Genomic DNA, 18,775 nt, shown 5'->3' with positions numbered 1-18,775 from the left:
AATTAAAGACGAGCCAAAAAATTTGAAGCGCGTCCTCCGCGGAATTCTCGAGAATTCGCCGGTGCCGTCTGTGGAATCCGCGGGAAATGGCGTGAACTAGTCAAGTAAAAAATACAGACTAATCAATGGAATGTCTTCATGATGCGGGAATTCGCGCCTTTGAGCTTTGGACAGACTTACGGGTTATCGACCAGGTCACGTGTGCTCATACGAGTTTGACATTTTAGGTTTTAAGTTTTAACCCATTCCAAAAAAGCGTAGAACGCTGCTAAAGAAGTTAACTTTATAATAGCTCTAGACTCTGGAAGCGGCCAGTCTGTTAATCCAATGTGTATCTAGTTATGTATCAAATAAAATTCAGTTTTGCTCCTTTGGCTGGCCGCATACACACGTTTTCCGTATTCGATTTCCTCATGCGGAATTTTGATTTGGAATTCCGTTAGACTAGCAAACACATTCGTTTTTCTTTACTTGCGAACGCGCTGATTTACATTCGAAACGCACGTGTGAAATTCGTACCATTCGGAAAAAGCGAACGTGTGCGTGCGGCCATGCAGGCTGTATGTGCCCCGCAGACTCGATCACACAAAAACTGTGCCGTCTGCAATCTCCCTTAATGTATTTTTCACTGATTCCATTTACTTATTATTTAGATTTCCGAACACGGAAAACGAATTCGGAACTCGTATGCGGAAAAGGTTTGTATGCGGCCAGCCTAATCATGCACGTGTATTCTTTTATCCGCAAGCGATCGTATCGTGATCCCCAGAGGGTTCTGTAATTCCTTTCGTTACTAATTAATCTCGTTTTCCTCATACGCCATATACTGCCAATGTTTATCAAATAATGTAATGACATATCTAAGACAGATACAGATTTGGTAAAAAGATTTGGAAAAAAAGGTCATAGACAGATTTGGTTGAATTGTTTGGTGTACGATAAATTTCAATCGGAAACCTCCTAACTCTTGTCTAACGGGGCTCCGGGAGAGGATGGGAAGGCTTAGCCAGTCCCGGCGCGGGAACGCTTCTTACCGGATGATGCCACAACCAGCCGGTCTGCCTCATAAAGGATGTCCGGTCTTTTATGAGGCAGACCGGCTGGTTGTGGAGGGTGTCCTGTGCTAGACAAATCCAAGACTCTCCCCGGTTTCAATCGGAGCGCTGCGAGGAATGTGTTTTTGAGAACCAATAGAATCGATTTATTTGCCTGACTTTGCTAAGCTCATCGATTCTATTGGATTTTATGGGGTTCCGAGACAAAGAAGCTGCTTGGCGGTAAGCATGTAGATTTTTGCTTGCTTTAAGCATAGTGCCTGGATGACCGAGCTTTGCTCGGTATAGCAAACACTCATTGACTTCGTGTTACTTAACAACGCCATCTGCTGGAATAGCTTTAGCTGTTGTTTTATCGTTAAAGCAATTAGTTGCTCACAAAATAGAATTATTATTCGCCAATTAAATAGATGTCAGGAAGAGTCATATTTTTTAGTTTATTGACTATCGATAAAACACGAATAAAATACATTTTCTAAAAATGATTCCTAGCTAGATCGATTTATCGCCCCCGAAACCCCCTGTATACTAAATTTCATGAAAATCGTTGGAGCCGATTCCGAGATTCCAATTATATATTATACTTACATATATATACAAGAATTGCTCGTTTAAAGATAAGTATAAGATTGACCGTTAACAATGTTTGCATGAAGCTTGAATCAAGCATTTACGTGACTGCTCCGCCTTGATGTTATTTCACCTGTTGTAACTAAACTACACAAAAAGTCTACGTGCTTGCCGCCAAGATCCTTGTTCGTCTCGGAAACCCTTTATAAACACAATCCTTGCAACACAGCTCCGATGGAAAAGCAGTCTTAAAGAATAGATCGTCTAGAAATAAGACTGTGAAAGAACGACTTAGCTATATAATATCTAAGTCGTTCTTTATATAAACTTTCGTATCGTGCCCTATATAACCCACGTCAGATAAAAATAGCTTATTTTCGTAGCTCTCCCCAATATTGCCCGACTAGAATGTCACACGTGTGACTTTAGGGGAGGGGGCCAGGCCCCCCTCATTGTTTATTTCCAAACCAACTAGCAACAGACTAGTTATAGCCACGATTAAACTACCATGGTCTTAACCAGACCAGTAGCATAGACCCTTTCGAAAAAAAAAAAAAAGCCCTATATAAACATTTTATAGTCACAAAAATACTACAGACTGTCATACCGAATATCTCTGTTTTAAATTTTTTTGCTCGGGATGGAAATCCATCCATACTAATATTATAAATGCGAAAGTGTGGCTGTCTGTCTGTCTGTTACCTCTTCACGCTCAAACCGCTCAACCGATTTTGCTGAAATTTGGCATGGAGATACCTTGAGTCCCGGGAAAGGACATAGGATACTTTTTGTCCCGGAAAAATGTACGGTTCCAACGCGATAACTAGTTAGTTTTGGCGCAATGGAGTTGCGGGCGTCATCTAGTATTATATAAGCAATTTATTTTTAAGCCGACGCGGACGTATCTGTTACGGACTCCTCACATATTTGCGCCGTTTCAAAGCTAAGTGCACTCGTGGAGAGTACGTTTTTGGGTATTTTCACGTGTTACTTTGTACACATTCTCAGCAATTCGAGCGAACAAGAGTAATTGAGGGTGGATCAGTATAAAATCAGTATAACATCCTCAAAAGCACTAAGAAAATGTTTTGTAAGTGACACGCCGACCGTCAGCGCCGACACTAAGGGTCCACGCAGATATACAACTTTAAGTTGTTAATGGAATCAGGCGTTACTTTGCGGAAATCCATAGTTTAAATTTAGTTTGTTATTATTTTTAGCAATATTCCGCGAAAACAACTTCCACCTTTAAGTAAATGAGTGAGTGTACGCATGGGCATGCGTACAGCACCTCCCTCCTCCCACACTGCCTATGCGTACACTCGCATGCAAGAACTTGCAAACACCACCACCACACAAGCAATAATGTTGGCAAATCCGTGCAAGGCCCCTCACCACCATGCAGGTTGAAAACCTCGACGCGCGTTTCGCCCCAACACCGGAGCATCCTCAGGGTGTGGACTCTGCGAACAACGTCCGTTAAGTGCCGCCACCGGCCAAAACACCGCCTTTTATACACTATCGAGCCCCGCTACTATCCCCAATACCCCCACTACTCTCACTAGTACCCCCGAACATATTAATAAGCGGTGACGTAGTCAAGCAAGTTTGGTCATTCAACAATGCAAATCTGTTATTTTTCTTTTCTTTTATGATCTCTAATTGTTCCAACATGCTCAGCCGAAAGCCTTTATCGCATTTATGTAAAACTTTATAGGAATGGCTATCGGGCACAGTATGATTATTATCTAAAAGATGTTTAGCAAAATGTGACTTATCAGGATGACCATTTCTATAAGCCGCGATATGTTCTTTATACCGAGTCTTTATTATGACACAAATGATGTTTTAAAGTATTATTTGTCCTGAATGCGACATACATATCGTTGCTTTTCATTATTTTGGATAAGTGTGCAGATACCTCTCCCATGTAGGTCAAACTGGACTTATATCTAACTATCTCTTTATCAATAGGACCTGCGTACAAAAACTTAACTAGTTCTTTCTTGTTTTTATGAATTGATATATTCAACTATCAATCTATAATGATTATAATATAGTTAGTTTTCTTACTATTTTTACACAATGTTGGCTTTTTTAATAAGAGCAAAAAACTTTGATAAACTATAAGCACCAAATAAGATAAACTTCAAATTGTAAACAAAGAATTTACAAAAGTCAGTGATTTCATTGAACAAAGCGAAGTTTTCGTCACTCAATTGCAACAAACGCCTGAAGTTTCGCTGAGGACTTTTGAATGCGCCATTGTTTTTTACTGGGTTTTTCCACCAGCAATGAAAACTTCTAAACTTTAATCAGTCATAACTCATAAGTTTTGAACTAGTTACAAATCTAATAAGTATATTATAAAAATAAGTCGGATTTTCCTTCCTGACGCTATAACTCCAGAACGCACGAACCGATTTCCACGGTTTTGCATTCGTTGGAAAGGTCGCGGGCTCCGTGAGGTTTATAGAAAAAAAATTAAGAAAAAACTTCAAGACAAAAGCAAGAAAACTGGGAAAACAGGCAAAACAACGTTTGCCTGGACAGCTAGTATGATATTTAATGCTCGGTTTTTATTTTTTTTGACGGAAGTTTATCTTTTCGCTACCGCTTGTGAATTGTGATTGGCTAATTGTTCGAAAAGGTTACTCACCACTATATTATTTATTATCTACTCCACTCGCTATACCTGCAACAAAGTATTTAAAATTATAACTCCACAAAATAACATTTTAAAAAACTATATCGGAATCGGTCCATCCGTTTGGACGCTGCGGTGCCATGGACAGTGGACACGCACAGATAGAAAGAAAAACAGAGAAGATCTCTAGCTTGAACTATCAGTATTTCGATATTAGTATTTCATTTCAAAATATCATACTTAAAAAACCCATTTTGGGAAATGTTTTCGAAAAATTACCCAATTTCTGGGTAAAATATCTCTTGACTGAGTGAAATTTTTCCAGCGCCAAGATGCCCCTTGGCTTGGATTACCCTCACATTATCTCCAGGTCACGTTCCGCCCGAGGTCAGAGCTATCGAGATCAGAAGGAATCTCTATAACTTTGTAAACTATCATCATCATAATCCACAAAATTGAATCGGATTTCTATAAGTTTGTAAACAATTCAATTCAATTTAGTACAATATGTTAAATCTTATGGTATTTAACACAATTAGGTAAGGCCTTAATAATATACATTGGCTTTATTGTTCGATCGTAAGTTTTAACAATTTCAATTTAACAAAATATGTCCACTCTTTCTATGAGTTTCTTATGTCAATGACTCTTTCCTACTCTTTTAATTAATGTGAAGTACAAAAGTTATAGTGCTAAAACTGACTTCAGCGGCTCTAGACAAGTGGCAAGCGATTATCGTAAACGCTAACGCTACAAAATGTATGCCATTTGACATAAGTCATCGCTTCGCTAGCGAATACTAATGTCAATTGTCTTAAATTGTAGCGTTCTGCGTTAGCGTTTACGATAATCCCTTGCCGCTTGGCTAGCCCCGCAGTCAGCAGATCCGCCAAGAAGTTATTGTATGGGGCCATGAGAGAGTTCATAGGACGGACGAACATATGTTACTTGGTTGAATTATGTCGAGTCAATGTCAGTCACCAAATTACGTCCGTCATCTGCCTATGAATTAATTCCTCTGATAGTACTTACAAATTATATCTGTCGCAGCCAACTGGTTTAAATAGCCGTTCAATCAAACAGCTAGCCTTTTGCTTGAACTTTTTGACTGAACAACGCCATTTAATCTCAAAGCTAGCTTTTTAATTGAATATTTCAGTCGCTCGAAACGTTCAACACTACAGTTGCTTCAAAAGCAGCCGTTTCATTGAATTAGTTCAGCGCTCACCACCGCGCGGCGCTAGGTGCGTTTTGTTTACAATATGGCGTCAACTAGCCGGTGTTTTGTGATTGTATTAAGAAATTTTTCGTAAATATGCGTTAGTAGAAGTGTTATTAAAGTGACAGAAATTATGGGGGCACATACGAGTGAATCAAAATTTTAAAAATTTTCGAGGAGAAATTACGGGATTATGAAATGCATCACCAAGGTATTAATTGCAATTATTGTTTTCAAAATGAATTAGCATATAATTTTTATTCTTGTTATTATCATTGCGCTTGTGTAATAATAACACTAAACTAATGGTCAGCTTATTTAATTTGCCATTTAACCAGTTAGCTAAGCGTCGTCTGGCTGTAGTGTTATACGTTGCAGTCCACAAGTCGGCTAAACGACGTATAGCCGTGTGATTGAATGGCGTTGTTCAGTCAAAGGGCTAGCTGTTTGATTGAACGGAGATTTTAACCAGTGGACTGCGACATAATATCCATGATTTAGTAAAGAAAGTGACTAAATAACGTTCTTCGTTAGTAAAATTTACGAAGCAATCAGTTAAAAAGCTCGTCTAATTGAGATTTACGGGGGAGTGGGGCTGGGGTGGGGATGGGGTAAGTTATCGACAAACAAATTACCCACTTCACTTCGCCCCACTAATGACTTGTGTTCAGTAACCCTTGTTTATTAAGTAGTAAACTAGTAAATAACACTTACATTGAAAAGTAAAGATTGAAGATGCGTTTTAACCAGACCAACGTTATTTGATCGCATCATGTCAATTCAATGTAAATTGTGATCTGTTGCCTATGGGTTTGACGTAATGCGACCAAACTACGTAGGTCCCCTATCTGCCTAGGAATAATAATAATAATAATAAGGGGGTGAAGCCGGTTCCTCCTAGTTGGTGTCCCCGGGCAACACTTGGGTGCGCCACCCCACTCTCTTCGGGGTGAGGTACCCACGTGGCTGATCATCGGTTCTTTCTCGTCACTATCTTTTAATCACCTTTTTATTTGTCACTACTTGTTTTTGAATCGTTGTTATTTTTGGTTTGTCTAATTTTCACCACCTTTATATTCCTCTTTTACTATCTTTTCTTCTTTTGTTAACTCTTTTGTTTTGATATAACGTAAAAAAATAATGCGACTACGTAATAGAGATATTTTACCCCAGGCGGGTACCAGCGCGAAAAGCAACGGAGAATCCCGCCCCGGCCTTCGGGTTCGGTCTGTCCCTCGTATTCTGGGGGGGACACCGTATCGCATCCTACTGCCTAGTCTAGTACTGCTGCAGAGAACAATAATTTTCAAATAATAAGCAACACTTACTCATATCCTTCATCACCTACCTCATCCGTCAGCTTATTCCCATCACTCCACTCATCACCACAGTCATTCATGCTCAATAACTCATTCTCATCACGATCCACTACTTTATCACCTATATCAGACAATGTTACGCAGGAAGCAATAGCTTCTAATCCTGTGCCCATTCCTGATATCACACCTTCTATGAGTCATTCTCAATATATTTATCCGAAAACCGTAGATCACAATACTCTCACTCAGCCTCATCTCACAAACACTCCAGTAAGAAGTGTTTTGCAGGACATGCTTCCTCCAACCACTCTTGCTGGAAAACGTAGACAACGGATGAAATGGACTGACCAAATAAACAGATAACTTCTCCGTTGCTACTACATCGTCCCATCATGCGAACCGAACCTCACAGCATTCAGACCATCACTCCATAAGAAATTCTCAGAAACTTTCCCCGAGCTAAGCCACATATGTGAGCAAAGACTAGCAGACCAAATCCGAGTTATATATCGAAATAACAGAATACCAATCCATGAAAGAAACTAAATAAAAATAAATGTCACTCATGAATTAGATTGTCCCAACGATCAAAGTAATACAATAAGTGATATCCCACATAATGTAACGGACGATCTAACTCTACCTAATCCTTCAACACAACCTATAAACGATCCATCCCTTACATTTTCAAACTCCCCTGAAACTACAGCTTGTTCTATAGAACATGCAATCGTACTAGAGACAAACGACGACGATACTGAATTAGCCGAAACTCACAAAATTTGAATACTTTTTACAGAAATGTTAATTAAATACGCTGACACTGATCCAACACTCAGACCGGTAATCCCAAAACTTCAGATCACACGAAAAATAATAAAAACGGTAAACACATTAAACAAATTACTAAAAAAACATTTAGAAGAAAAAGAATCACCTGATTTAGACGAAATTCATTCTGCTATTTACTGCGCCGCGATAACAACTACAATTCTACATACCAAACAAAACAACCCCACTGAAAAGAATACATTAGATAAAATAATAGACCGAAAAATTCCAAAATGGCAACTTCGAATTGAAAATAGAGTTAAAAAACTACGAAAAGAAATTGGACAGCTTACACAATACCTTAAAGGAAATCTTAGCCACAAAAAACAACGAAAATTAAATCCTAACAATCTCATCGAAAATCGAATAGTGGACTTATTAGATAATCTAAAACAAAAAGTACAAGCCCAATCTAAAAGACTCCGTCGACTTAATCAGTATTATCAAATCAGTAACTCCAGAAGAACGGATAATTCACTTTCTACAAATAATCAAAAACTCTTTTACCAAAACTTAAATTCCGAAAATATTAAAATCACACAACCGCCCAGCATAGAAGAACTTAAGAACTATTGGGAAAATATGTGGTCCAAACCAGTCCATCACAACGTACATGCTTCATGGCTTGGTACCGAAACAAGTGAATGTAACGATATTAACCTAATGCCTGAAGTCGTAATAGATATAAATGATGTCACATTTGCCATAAAAAAAACTTTAAACTGGAAGGCGCCAGGACCAGATAAAATTCAAAATTATTGGATAAAGTATTTTACCTCAACACATCACTACATCGCCAAAGAATTCAATTCAACCCTTCAGGACCCTAGAACAGTGCCGCTATTTATGATGCAAGGAATAACATACCTAAATATATGATAAAAATGATACTGAAAACCCAACGAAATACCGCCCAATCACATGCCTTCCAACTCTTTACAAACTACTTACGCCAATAATCACACAAAAACTAAATACTCACATCACAGAAAATAAAATAATCCCTGAAGAGCAAAAAGGTTGCGCTAAAGGTTCTATGGGCTGTAAGGAACAACTTGTTATTGACGCCCAAATACATAATCAAGCAAAAAAATGTCATAAGAACCTTTATTACGCGTACATAGATTACCAAAAAGCTTTTGATAGTGTTCCGCATTCATGGCTGATACATGTCCTACAAATTTATAAGGTTACCAACAATTTAATAGAATTTCTACAACACCTAATGCTTAATTGGTCCACTAAGCTTAATCTAAGAACAGTCAATACCACCCTCAGTACCTCGCCAATTAAAATAAAACGCGGCATATTCCAAGGTGACTCACTTAGTCCCTTGTGGTTTTGCTTAACTTTAACCCCCTATCTAAAATTCTCAATAGATCAAATTATGGATACATAATAGATAAAGCCAATAAAATCAGAATTACTCACCTCCTTTTTATAGATGACATCAAAATTTACGCACCGGACAGGCACCAATTAGAAAACCTATTAAAATTAACAGAAAAATTTAGCACCGATATCTACATGACATTTGGTGTTGATAAAATATGTCACCTCTTCACGCATAAAGCTCTGAACCGATTTTGCTGAAATTCGGTATGGGGATACTTTGAGTCCCGGGAAAGGACATAAATAAAAAATTAAAGTAAAAAATGATTTATTTCTGAGTGAATCAATTTTTTTCAGAATGTCTATCAGATGCCTACCACCGGTTTGGAAACTACCCCGCCGAGAAGAACCGGCAAATAGAAATCTTTTTATCCTGCAAAAAGCGAGAAAGAGAATTTTGGAGCAATGTAGTTGCGGGCGCCGTCTCATTAAAAGTATAAATCAGTTACAGTCTTACAGAACATTTCCACGTGCAGAACATTTATATAACGAGAGAAGCCACAGGCAAGAAGATAAGTCGTCTCCGCATCCAATTCCTTGAAGATCACGTTAGCCGAGCGCTGGGTAAACAGTTAAACACTCGGAAACTCGCCTTTCATACGAAAAGGTTTTACGCAATTTGCGATCCGAAGCGCAAACGACATGAATATTAAATTCTTAATGGAATATTATCTATAAATGGGGATTATTGGATTTTCGTAAAGCCTGTGGCTGAAAGAATGTAAACTTCTGAGCGCAGAGTAAAAAACTTGTATCTTATATCTATAAACGAGCAATTCCTGTATCTATCTATATATATAAAACTCAAAGGTGACTGACTGATTGACATAGTAATCTATTAACGCACAGCCCAAACCACTGGACCGATCGGGCTGAAATTTGGCATGGAGGTAGATATTATGACGTAGGCATCCGCTAAGAAAGGATTTTGATCAATTCCACCTCTAAGGGGTGACGGTGGCCGGCTTAATTAAAATCAGGCAAGTTACGCAGGCGGCAGGAGTAATTTTATAGTGCCCAAGTGTGTGCGGAGTACACAAGAGTCCTCTCTATTCCTTTTACTCTAATAACCTAGTGGAACGGACGACCTACACGACTGGCGAGAGATCAGGTGCAGGCACCAGGACTGACTTTTTACATACCTATCCACTTATTTGTCAGACAATCAGGTGATCAGCCTGCATTTTCCTAACCAAACTTGGAAATGACATGTTTCCAACGCGGGAATCGAACCCAAGATCTCCGAGTCAAGAGCCATGCTCTAAACCACTGGACTACGAAGCTTTTGATTAAATATTGAGAGAAAAAAGCACAATAATGCTCTCAGCTCGTGAGACGCTCCCCTATATTTAGCTCTCATTCACGGGGATCACGGCATTTCGGTGACGTCATAATGACATTCCGACTTATTGACACTGATCGCGTTATTTGGGAATGTATTAGCGCGAATGTGTTTGGGTGGCGGCGACGAGGCAGCCATTTTGTTGGATCACAAAATGTTTCTTTATTTGTTTGATACAATAGGATATGACCCCAATACTTTCATGCTAAAGCCAGCACCAGCATCGACAGTGAACAAAAACTTTCGTCCTACGTTTTTCAATGTTTCTGTCAATATTGGTCGGTTTATTTACTGTATAGTGTATATCTACTTGCATTTGTGTAGACTACCTTACCTGCTGACTACCTAAAGTCACTCTCTATTAAAAAAGAGCGTGACGTAACGGATTCATGAGACGCAATAATTAAATTATTATTACTAAGACCCGCTTTTTTGTTGAGGCGACCTTGAAATTTCACTCTCAACGCGCTTAAAGAAGTTTCAACTTTCATCTTGAAAATCCGTTGCGTACTTTAAAGAGGAGTCCACACCGCCGTTTTTCCATACAAACGTTGTCCCCTGTTTCCTCCCAGGATAATGGCGGTAGAGTTATGATTTTTTTCCTAAATATCAATGGCCACTATTAGCAGGTCCCTATGTTTTCTTTTTTTTCATAACTTTATTATTAAAAAGATAAGAACGTCCAAAAACCCAAAAAATGGCCAGATTTTCCTCTGTGTTCAAACACTCAGAAAACAAAACAGGCTAAAATATACAAAAAAAAAAAAACATAGGAACACAGCTCAAGCTTTGCTTTATTTCTTAATGAAAAAAGTACTTAAATCGGTTAAGTTTTGGAGAAGGAATCAGCGGACAACGAATCGAAGATTTTCTGTTCTTTTATTAGAATTTTTGTTGTGTTGTCTCTGTCGCGCTCTGCGGTGGGAGACTTGATATTGGTGAAACAGCAATATATTTTCAAATACCTATTTTCAATTTCTCTCGCCCCTGGTGTATCCTCTTAAAAATCTAAGCATATCCGAATTCAATTTTTATGCTATGTACTAGTGATTTTTAATGCAAAATTATACAAACATGATGCATTTTTAAACAAAATATTAAATAGCCGAGTTTATGCAGAACAAACATAAATTTTCAAGTGAGTGCCCCTGTTGACCGCAAACAAGCCACAAAGGAGGACAGTTCCAAACAGAACGCTTCGGACGAGACTTCGCTCTCTAACGTGTTGTATTCAGATGAATATTTATGAGACTGAGATTTTGATGTTTTTATTGATAACCAGCTGGCCCGGCAAACGTTGTTTTGCCATATAAATTATTTCTAGTAAGTATCAATTTAAAAAGTAGACTATAAAAATTAAAAACCTATTCTCAGGCCTAGCTAACTTACGAGTACAAACAAAATTTCATTTAAGTCGGTTGAGCCGTTTTGATTTTATATATTAGAGAGAAATACTGACAAAATAACATATAAAAGACGACAGTAAGCAAATGTGCTTTAATTTGGGCTAGTAAAAATTCTCGAAAACCAATAATCGAAAGACGCAAAAAACCATGGTCGTATTCGAGGCCAAAACAAAATGGTAGCCATAATAAATATTATGTGGTTACTCTCCTCTACCCTTCGTTATCTACTCTAGATACGGTGGGAACTGCTAGAGGCACAAAATCTTCTAGATAAAAAAAATCGTCATCGAAATAAAAACGATATATTCCATTCCTGGAGTGCCGACAGAAGTGAATACTTAAATATTGGAATGAGGAATGAGGATGTTACATTAATCTCCTACCGGGTACCGGCGTCTTACAATTTTTCCGTCAGGTCATCGCATTCTCGTCCATACGAAAAAATTTAACTTGAAAAGTTTTCAGTTTTCACTATAAAATAACCACTTCTGTTTAGGTTCACGGCACTATAAGGATCTTTTAGCAAGTGCTCAAAATCAGAGACCCGAAATCCTTAAAAAATCAAATTGTAGATAATGTCTTTGCTTGGCACTAGAAGTAAGTATATTAATTATTTTATTGTTAATATACTTACTTATATATAACTATACAAGCATACAAAATGTTAAACTAGCAGGCTATCGCGTAGTTTCTAGCTTCTGCAGAAGTAACAATAAGAATAGAGGTGGAGTCTGTCTGATTTTAAAAAACGGTATGTGCTACAGGGACCTGCCTTCCATAAGAAATAATTATGCGGAAGATAGAGTTTTTGAATGTTGCGGGATAGAAATTCCAACGTGCAATACTATTATAATAGGCCTTTACAGAACCCCTGGTTCCGACGTTATTATTTTTCTGCATAAATTGGACGTCATGCTTTTTAACCTCACAAAAAATAATAAAAAGAAATTAATTATTGCAGGCGATCTAAATATTAATATATTAAAAGTTTCTAATGCAACGAATAACCTTAAATCCTTAATAGAAAACTACAACCTTATTTTTCATATTACAGAACCGACCAGACAGCAATCATGTATCGACCATATTATTAGCAACATAAAAAATGCTTCAGGCTCCTTGTCTGAACTTCATCTTTCTGACCATAACATGGCTCAAATATTAGATATACCAGTTATGCGTAAAAATACTCTACCTTCGACTTACTTTATTTATACAAAAGACTACTGTAAAGAAAACATGGAAAAGTTTCGACGCTACCTAAGCTGTCTGTCTTTCCGTTGTGTACTTGAGACGAAAGATATAAATAAAGCGTTGGACTCTTTTTATGACGACTTTACTCTACTATATAATTTGTGTTTTCCCCAAAAAATAATAAAAAAATCGATTGAATACAAAACACCTGTCTGGATAACAAAAGGTATAAAAGTAAGTTGTAAAACTAAAAGAAAGCTCCGCTTCGCATATTACAGAAACAAAAACAATGTGACTAAACTTAGATACCAGACATACTCTAAATTGTTACGTAAAAGTATGTTACAGTCACAAAGAATTTCTAATGACAACTTTTTAACAACATCTAAAAACAAGTGTAGAGCGTCATGGAATATTATTAATAGACAAACTACTGACAAATGTAATATTGACCTGATAAATAGAATAAAAAATAAAAATAATGACATAATAACTAGCCCCTTTGACATAGCTAACGAATTCAATGATTATTTTATAAATCTAACTAATAATAAAAAAGAAATTGACAATTTACCCAATACTAATACTACGTTTATTCCAAATTCTATTTTTCTGACTCCTTGCAGCGATAAAGAAATTTATGACGCCATTAATAGCCTAAAAAATACAAAATCCGAAGGATACGACGGACTGTCTACAAAGGTAATAAAGTATTGCAAACGTGAAATTACGCCCATAATAACCTACTTGGTGAATCTTTCATTTGAAACAGGAAGATTCCCAGATCGATTTAAGACTTCGATAATAAAACCTTTATTTAAGAAAGGCGATAAATGTAAATTAGAAAACTATAGACCAATAACACTTATACCTATACTGTCAAAAATTTTTGAAAAGTTAATGCACAAGCGGCTTACATCCTTTTTAAATAAACATAAAATCATAAAAGAAGAACAGTTTGGCTTTCAAAAAAATAAAAGTACTGTCTCAGCAGCATCCACATTGATACGCAATATACTTATTAATATTAATAACAATAAATCAGCTATCTGCATCTTCTTTGACATGTCTAGGGCTTTTGACTTCGTGTCACATACGTTGTTAATAAGGAAATTGAATAATTTAGGCATCAGAGGTCCTGCCTTGAGTTGGCTTGAGTCGTACTTATCTGACCGAAAACAATACACAGAAATTAAGTACATTCGTGACAAAAAGTTTTTAACGTCCAAAAAATCAAAACTTAAAATTAATAGAGTAGGTGTTCCTCAGGGAAGCGTCCTAGGACCACTTTTATTTCTACTCTATATAAATGATTTTCCAGAAATAACGAAATTTATATGTACACTTTTTGCGGATGACATATCTATTCTCATGAACAATTGTAGAGATATTAAAACTGAAATAAATAAATTAATCAAAAAGGTAATTGATTGGATGAATAATAATAATTTAAATCTTAATTTGACAAAAACCAACTATATTGAATTTAAAAGTGGCAGAACCAAGTCAGTTAGCTCCTCACTATTCGATAATGAAAATATCAAAAGAACAACACAAACCAAATTTCTCGGTTTACATATTGATGAAAATTTGACTTGGAAGGCTCATATCGAATATGTATGTGCCAGATTAAATAGGTTCGTTTTCGTTCTAAATAGGCTCAGACAAGTAGCGACTCTACAAACGGTCCTGGCGGCCTATCACGGCTATGTCGCTTCAGTTTTGCGGTACGGCTTATCGCTTTGGGGTAATTCTACGGACATAGACAAAGCCTTCATCGCTCAAAAAAAATGTATTAGAGCTATATGTGGTAAGCCACCATATGATTCGTGTAAACCGCTATTTAAAAAATTAAAACTGTTAACTTTACCGAGTTTGTACATCTATGAATTAGTAAATTATACTAAGTTAAACTATCATAGTTTTAAAGAAGCTCGTGACATTTATCCCCGCAATACAAGAAATCCCGACCGACTAGTGTTAGATGTGGTTCCCAAAACAACCTTATACCAAAAACAATTTTATGCCATGTGCATAAAAACATACAATGCGATCCCATCGACCCTTAAATGTTTGCCATACAACAAATTTAAAAGGGAAATCATAAAATGGTTGTTAAGTAAAAACTTCTACTCAGTCAAAGAGTTATTTAATAGTAAGGCTGAATGAATCTTAAAATCATTTTGACATAATTTTATAATATTAAACTTTTAACTAATTATATTATCTTTTTTTTTTTAAATTATATTATTGTATTTTAATGATTGACATTGACATATTAATCTTGTAACTTAAACTAAATTTATTATTCTTGACATTGCTGTATTTATTGTAATTGTATAATTGTAACTGTCCTATTGTATTCTAAAAATGTTATGCAGTTATTACTAACTGTTATTTTAATAATTTTATGGAATGATGTGACATTTTTATTGTTTTTAGGGTTCCGTACCTCAAAAGGAAAAAACGGAACCCTTATAGGATCACTTTGTTGTCCGTCTGTCCGTCTGTCAAGACCCTTTTTCTCAGGAACGCGTGGAGGTATGAAGCTGAAATTTATATCAATTACTCAGGTCTACTGTCCCTTGAAGCTGTGAAAAAATCAAACTTCTAAGCCAACGCAATCAAAAGATACAGCCGTTTATGCCGCAAATTTTCGACACTTGCAAGGGAATCAAAACCTACAGGGTGCTTCCCGTGAACTCAGAATCTTGAAATTTGGTACGAAGCAACGTCTTATAGCATAGATAAAGGAAAAATTACGAAAACCATAAATTTTTAGTTACATCACATAATATTTTTTTTTTTAATAATTTTAAACTTACTACCCATTTCCTTATAAACGCGTAGAGGTATTAAATTGAAATTCATACCAAATACTCAGGTCTATAATACCTTTAAGCTGTAACAAAATCAAACTTCTATGTCAACGCAATCAAAAGAAACAGCAATTTAAGCTGCATATTTTGAAACTCGCAAGTACTCGCAAGGGAATCAAAACCTAAAGGGTACTTCCAGTCGACCTAGAATCTTGAAATTTGGCATGAAGCAACGTTTTATAGCACATATAAAGGAAAAATTCCGAAAACCTTAAATTTTTAGTTACATTACAAAATATATATTTTTTAATAAATATAAACTTATTACTTTTTTCCTCATGAACGCGTAGAGCTATCAAGTTGAAATTCATATCAAATACTTAGATCTAATTATATTTATTAGCCTTTAACCCGTGAAAAAAAAAATTCTATAAAAATACCATAGTTATGACTCGATTGTCGTAATGAACGAACTTTGTAAACCTTGCAGGTTTGTACGGAACCCTCGGTGCGCGAGTCCGACTCGCACTTGGCCGGTTTTTTCTGAATATTTTCACACAGACTGCCTTGTATTATTAGTTAAATGTTGTTAGACTTTTAAAATATTTGCATGCTATCTTCATAGTTAAAAGTGTAAGACCTGACCAATGAACTTATGTGAACATCTAATGTACCACTTTTAATGCAAATAAATGATTGATTGATTGATTGATTGATTGTAATAGTCGTAATTTTCTTACAATCGATTAAATTTTTAACACATTTTATATGAAAATCGATTTTTAAAAAATCGATTTTTTTAATTAAGTAATCGAAACCCTTTACAATCGATTAAAATATCGACAATCGAAAAAAAACGATTGTTCGATTAATCGAGTTCGATGTTACAACACTACTCTCCAACCGTCTTACGGTTTTTCGATCAGCACGAGAATCTGACGCGGGTTTCACAGTTTTTACCCATCCCACAAAAGTGCTCAACGCCGCTAAAGAAGTTTTCACTTCAAAAATAATGGGCAATATAGTTAATTTACTTAAGTATCTATACTTATACTTTGTAATCATAATAACAGTCCTCAATAGTAATATCCTGCTAAGGAAATTGCTATCAAAACAATTCATTTCAATTCAGGATAATGGAAAACAATAATACACAGTAGCTCAGAATATTTAATGCGTATATGAAAGTATGGAATAAGTAATTCTTTCCGATATAAAAGTATTCTATGTCCTTTCCCGGGACTCAAGTATTTTTTTAAATTAGCCTATGCTGTCCCACTGCTGGGCAAAGGCCTCCCCCAGAGTTTTTGGCATTTATATTAATTATCTGTATATATAAAACTCAAAGGTGACTGACTGACTGATTGACATAGTGATCTATCAACGCACAGCCCAAACCACTGGACGGATCGGACTGAAATTTGGCATGCAGGTAGATGTTATGACGTAGGCATCCGCTAAGAAAGGATTTTGGTAAATTCCAACCCCAAGGGGTTCAAATAGGGGATGAAAGTTTGTATATAATAATACTTCTTAACGCGAGCGAAGCCGCGGGCAAAAGCTCGTCGTATATAAAAATTCTCGTGTCACAATGTTAGTTACCGTACTCCTCCGAAACGGCATTGCTGATTTTTACCAAATTTTATTACAATTACTCGATACACCAAAACAACGTTTGCCGGGACAGCTAGTATTAGTGTTAGTATATAATATTAAAGGAAGTAATAAACTAAACCAATTTAGACGGAACTAATTTCATAATACAAATGCAACAGACTTTTATAATCCGCATTTCAAAAACGAAGTAGCGGGCTTTATCTAGTCATTCAATGATTATTATTCTAATATTTCAGCAGAACTCCTCGGGCCATCTTTTCTGCATAATAAGTCGGGGTCCTCAAACAACTTTACTCATTTTAGACCCGGGGAAGACAACCCCTCAAATATTCATCACGTTTTATCGTCGAGTTCGAGAAAAAATAACTTTATTGAATATCAATCGACGACTCCAAAGATTTCATTGTTAGGTTATCAAAGGGAATTACGGAAATTGTTATTTTTAAGCACAGTGACATAATGGAGGTCGCAACTTTATTTTAATGTTGTTTAATTGAAAACGTACTATTGATTCATAGGCAGATGGTACACCCATAATTTATTCGGGTTATGGCAAGCTAAGCTCTGACAAATCACGATCAATGTAACGTAAAATAACCCTAAATATTGAATGAATGAGTATTGAATGAATCAATTTCATGTGCTCTACAGTCTACGCTCTTACTTTTAGTTCCTTTTCCTTAATTTAGTTTTGATAAAATATAATGTTTCCTACATCAGTTTCGGTGACTATAGCTAGCTGGTTACGACGATAAATAGTGGCAAGACGTGGCAACATAATATAATATTCATATATAATAATCACTCAGAAGCACTCTCTTACTTCCTGCAGTGCTCTTATACCCCATTAGTGTGTAAGGCCATGGAGTATACACTAAAAACATAACCCTCATGATGAAGTCGGGTAAAAAGGCGCTAATTATATACAGAGTTGGAAGCCCCTTGTATCGTGTTCATTGTTTCGGAACGTTTGTAATTATAGTTCACAAACTTACCCTTTGATTCACTTTGCACAGAATTCGAGAAAATAAAGTTGATCGCACATATTTTGTCAGCACCTTACGCGACGTACGTACGCGTCGAACGCACCGCATAGTACACGAAATGCATAAATTATTAAAATAAATTAAATAAATTATTTAAAAAAAATGCGGTGCGTACGGTGCGGACTGCGGACGAATGTAATAGGTTTCACGTCATCATTTCATACAACAAATTCTAAAATGCCGCGCGTTCGCCGCGTGCGTGCTGATAAAATATGTGCGATCACCTTTAGACGCTATTTTACATTTTGTATATTTTAAAGTGTTACAATTATAAGTTAATTATCATTATAATGACAATAGAATATAATATTATTACTG

General features: G+C 36.3%; 1 protein-coding gene across 1 annotated transcript in view; it reads right to left on the bottom strand.

Moving 5' to 3' along the window:
• LOC121737431 overlaps nucleotides 1–18,775 on the bottom strand; it is a 176,536-nt gene that overhangs the window by 138,855 nt on the left and 18,906 nt on the right. Inside the window, exon 2 of the mRNA XM_042129109.1 lies at nucleotides 4,285–4,320. The gene's annotated coding sequence lies outside the window, so the exon portion shown is untranslated. The remainder of the gene's footprint in view (nucleotides 1–4,284; nucleotides 4,321–18,775) is intronic.

This window comes from Aricia agestis, chromosome 20 (assembly GCF_905147365.1).
Source record: "Aricia agestis chromosome 20, ilAriAges1.1, whole genome shotgun sequence".
Taxonomy (NCBI): Eukaryota; Metazoa; Arthropoda; class Insecta; order Lepidoptera; family Lycaenidae; genus Aricia; species Aricia agestis.
Note: the sequence above shows the minus strand (reverse complement) of the source record. Positions and strands in the feature narration are given on the sequence as shown.